Source organism: Macrotis lagotis, chromosome 2 (genome assembly GCF_037893015.1).
Source record: "Macrotis lagotis isolate mMagLag1 chromosome 2, bilby.v1.9.chrom.fasta, whole genome shotgun sequence".
Lineage (NCBI taxonomy): Eukaryota > Metazoa > Chordata > Mammalia > Peramelemorphia > Peramelidae > Macrotis > Macrotis lagotis.
This window is the reverse complement of record NC_133659.1, coordinates 172062845-172067667: the sequence shown is the minus strand read 5'-3', so window position 1 is coordinate 172067667 and position 4823 is coordinate 172062845.

Sequence of the window (4823 nt, the reverse complement as noted above, 5' to 3'; positions counted from 1 at the left end):
TATTATTCAATAAAAATGTTAGCTTCAGTGAAGAAGAAAGAGAAGAAAAAGAAAGGAATTAGAACAGTGAATGAGGAAACACAACTCTTACTCATTGAAGATGATATATTTAGAAAATACTAGAGAAACAACTAAAAAAATTCAGTAACATTAGCAAAGTTGCAGGATATAAAATAAACCCACAATAAACCACCAGCATTTCTATATATTACCAAAAGAACCCAGCAGCAAGAGATAGAAAGAGAAATTCCATTTAAAAATAACCAGATCTGGGAGCAGCTAGTGGATAGAACACTGGCCCTGGAGTCAGGAGGTCCTGAGTTCAAATAGGACCTCAGACACTAATTATGTAGTTGTGTGACCTTGGGCAAGTCACTTAACCCCAATGCCTTACAAAAAGAAAAAAAATACAAAAAATAAAATAACCAGAGCTAAAACTATATTATAAATCCACAGTCACCAAAACTATTTGGTACTATCTAAGAAATAGAGGGTGGATCAGTGGAATAGGTAAGGTACACAGTACAGAGTAGTAAATAATCATAGTAATCTCTAGCTTCTGGGATAAAAACTCACTATTTGAGAAAAACTGCTGGAATAACTAGAAAATAGTATAGCAAAAGCTAGGCGTAGACCAACATCTCACATCCTAAACCAAAATAAAGTAGAAATGGGTACGTGATATAGACATAAAGGGTGATATAAGCAAATTAGGAAAGCAAGGGATGGTTTTCCTGTCAGATCTATGGAGAGAAAAATTATGACCAAATGAGAGAGAGAACAATAAAAAATACAAAATGAATAATTTTGATTACATTAAATCTAAAACTTTTGCACAAACAAAACCAATGCCATCAAGATTAGAAGGAAAGCAAAAAATTGGGAAACAAGCTTTACAATCAGTGTTTCTGATAAAGGCTTCATTTCTAAAATATATAAAGAACTGAGTCAAATTTATAAGAATACAAGTCATTCCCCAGTTGATAAATGGTCAAAGAATAAAAACAGTCAGTTTTCAGATGAAAAAATTAAAACTAACTATATTCATATGGAAAAAATGCTCTAATTCACTATTAAAGAAATGCAAATTAAAACAACTCTGATGTACCACTTCACACCTATCAGATTGGCTAATATGACAGAAAGGGGATGTAGGAAAACTGGGACAGTAATACATTGTTGGTGGAGTTGTGAGCTGATTCAATCATTCTGGAGAGCAATTTGGAACTATACCCAAAGGGCAATAAAACTGTATATTAAGCTTTGACCCAATAATACAGCACTACCATCTAAAAGAGTTCATAAAATAAGCAAAAAGGACCCACATGTACAAAAATATTTATAGTAGCACTTTTTGTGGCAGAAAAGAATTAGAAATTGAGGGGATGTCCAACAATTGGGGAATGACTGAACAAATTGTGGTATATGAATATGATAGAATACTATTGTTCTGTAAAAAAAATTGAGCAGGCAAATTTCAGAAAAACTTAAAAAGACTTACATAAACTGATGCTAAGTGAAATGAGCAGAATCATGAGGACATTGTATACATTAACAGTAACAGTATGTGATGTTTATCTCTTTTCAGCAATACAGTGATCAAAGACAATTAATTTTAAAAGATTTGTGATGGCAAATGCCATTCATATCCAGAGAAAGAACTATGGAGTCTGAATAAAGATTAAAGCATACTATTTCATTTTTTAAATTATTTCTTTTGTTTTTTTCCCATTTGTTCTGATTCTTCTTTCACAATATGACTAATATGGAAATATGTTTAATATGATTGTGCATGTATAACCTATATCAGATTGCTTGCTGTTTTGGGGAAGAGGGAGGGAAGGGAAGGAGGTAGAAAATTTTACAAAAATGAATGTTAAGAGGGATGGCTAGGTGGTACAATGGATAGAGCACTGGCCCTGGAGTCAGGAGTATCTGAGTTCAAATCTGACCTCAGACACTTAATAATTACCAAGCTTGTATGACCTTGGGCAAGCACTTAACCCCGCCTTACACAAACCTAAAAAAAAACAAATGAATGTTGAAAATTATCTCTGCATGTAATTGAAAAAAATACTATTAAAAATGAAAAGGAACGGAAGACATAGATTCACTTCAGACATAGAAGTAAAGAAGGGAGAGCAGGGCGGCTAGGTGGCATAGTGGATAAAGCACTGGCCTTGGAGTCAGGAGTACCTGGGTTCAAATCTGGTCTCAGACACTTAATAATTACCTAGCTGTGTGGCCTTGGGCAAGCCACTTAACTCCATTTGCCTTGCAAAAACCTTAAAAAAAAAAGAAAGAAAAAAAAAGAAGGGAGAGCAAGGGCAAAAAATGGGATAGGACCTAGCATGTATAGCTACACTGGGTCCAAGAAAAGGGCCTGAAACTTAGGTGATTCAATCATGACCCTAGAAGCTACACAGTGTAGGGACCCAGGGTTGGTGAAACCTAAATCCCCCAAAGCTGGAGGAAACTGAGATAGTTTTACAGCTCAGATTCAGGAAGGTTCCCACCAATAAAAAAGGAGGAGTCAGAAAGTTCAAAGGAAGTAACAGGAAACAACTTTAAAAGGAATAACCCTTTAAAAAAAAAAGGTCAGAATAAAGCAGATTAATCTAGAGGAATCTAAAATGAGAATAATGAATACTAAATCATCAAAGCAATTATAAACTTTTTCTTACCAAATATTACAAGACAGATGAAAGTGGTCCAATTCCTAATGCAAGTCAGAAGAACCATGTGGGCTCCCAAGAGAACAAGAAACAAGAATCTTCCAAATGGTCCAAAATCAATCAATAAGCAATTATTTACTGTATGGCACATCACATGCTAATCTCAGGGAATACAAAGTATCAGTCCCTACCCTCAAGAAGCTTAAATTCTAAAGGAGAAAACATGTATACAAATTAGTCCATGCAAGATACACAGAGTAAACAGATGAAATGTGGTCTTAGAAAGGCACTAGCAGTTGGGTAGAAAGGCCTTCTTTAGGAAATAGTACTTCAACTGAGTCTTAGAGTAAGCCAAGAATTCTAAGAAGCAAAAGTAAGGAAGGAGAGCATTCCAGTAATCAGTAACAGCCAGTGCAAAGACCTTAAGATGGAAGATAAAGCTTTAGATCTGCCAAATTCACCCTCCTACTCAATAAACTCCAGGATCACAGGATCAAAATGCATCTCTGGTGTTCAAAGTCTTTTATAATCTACTCCTCTCTACCTTTTCCTATTTTCCATTAGGTTAGGTTAGGAGAGGGGATACAAGGAAAGGCAAAAGACAGTCCAGGCTCTCAGGAAGATCTTATTTTAATGAAGATGACATGAAAACAACTATGTTCAAACTTACATGATAAATTGGAGGTAATTAGGAATGGCCTGTAGGTCTCTATGGCTAGATTCCATTGCATAGAAGAGGATTAAGTGGCAAAAAAAAAAAAATGGAAAATTAGGAAGGGGTCAGATTGCATAGTGCTTTCAATGCCAAATAGGAGTATATATTTTATTTTAGAAGGAATACAGAACCATTGGAGACTGTTAAATAGGGAGATAACATGGATAAACCTACCCTTTAAAACAATCAGGATTCAAGAGAGGAGAGACTTGAGGCAAGTAGAAATTAGGGGATGTCAATAGTCTGAGTAAGAAGTGATGGAAACCTTGAAATAGACTTATGGGTACATATAAGTAGAAAGGAGGGGATATATGAGAAAGATATTGTAGGGATTAGAAATGAAAAGATTTGGCAACTGATTGAATATGTAGGTTGAATAAGAGAAGTTGAAGATGACATTGAGAAAGGAATTCCATAAAAGAAAAGAGAAATGAATATAGTTCAGAACTTGGAGCACTAAAAGAATTTTAATTAGCAGAACAGGAAAAAACTCAATTGAATTCAGTGAGTAAGCTTCCCTAAAACAGTAAAAAAGAGATGAATAGTTTTGAAATACAGAAGAAGAAGAAATGAAGAAATGAAGTTAAAGGCAACAAAGTTAAAATAACATGGAGAATTGAGGGATGGAAATAGGGGAGATGTAGGAAGAGTCATGGAAAAGGAAAAAAAATGTGCTGAATCATGCTTTTCCAAGGTTAGATAGGGACAAGGTGGTGGAACGCAAAAAGAAGGTAACTGCATACAAGTTTTTCTCTCAAAGTATAATGATAAGCAAAAATTCTGTAAGAAGAAAGGGAAAAGATATTAAAATATAAAGAAAATGGAACTAGATTAATGTGATTATATCAATTAGACAATTGTGGAAACTATATAGTATAGTCTGAAATTCTAAAGACTTCAAGGTGCAATTCAAAGTAACATAATTTGCTAATGTGAACCTAGTCATCAATGAAAATTTAACCAAAGAGGGCTATATGAGGCATTTCTGTCAACACAAACTACATATGAAAAGATCTGATTTGCAAAACACCCCAAATAACACAAATACAAGAAAGGTAAATTATACCTCATTTTAGGGGAGAATTAGGGAAATGTACAAATATGCCCGTCACCCTAATTGATTTGGAGGGCAGAATATCAGTTTAAAAGGAGTTTTCTGCTCTTGAACTGGAATGTGTGGCATTGTAACTCTGTCCCTGACTGGGACTTCCAGTGAGGGGTGTAGAAGATCACTGGTGCCTTCTCCCAATCCAGCAGAAAAAGCAGCTGCTCTTACATGATAAAGTGAATGTCCTTGTGAATGTCCTTGCCAATTTGTATCTCTTTGAGCAGAGAAGAGTGAATAGTGGTACTGAGATAGACAAACTGAGTCTGGCTTTGGGAAGTTAAACCCATCAGCAGCTGCCTGCTAACCAACTCTTATCTGAATGTCC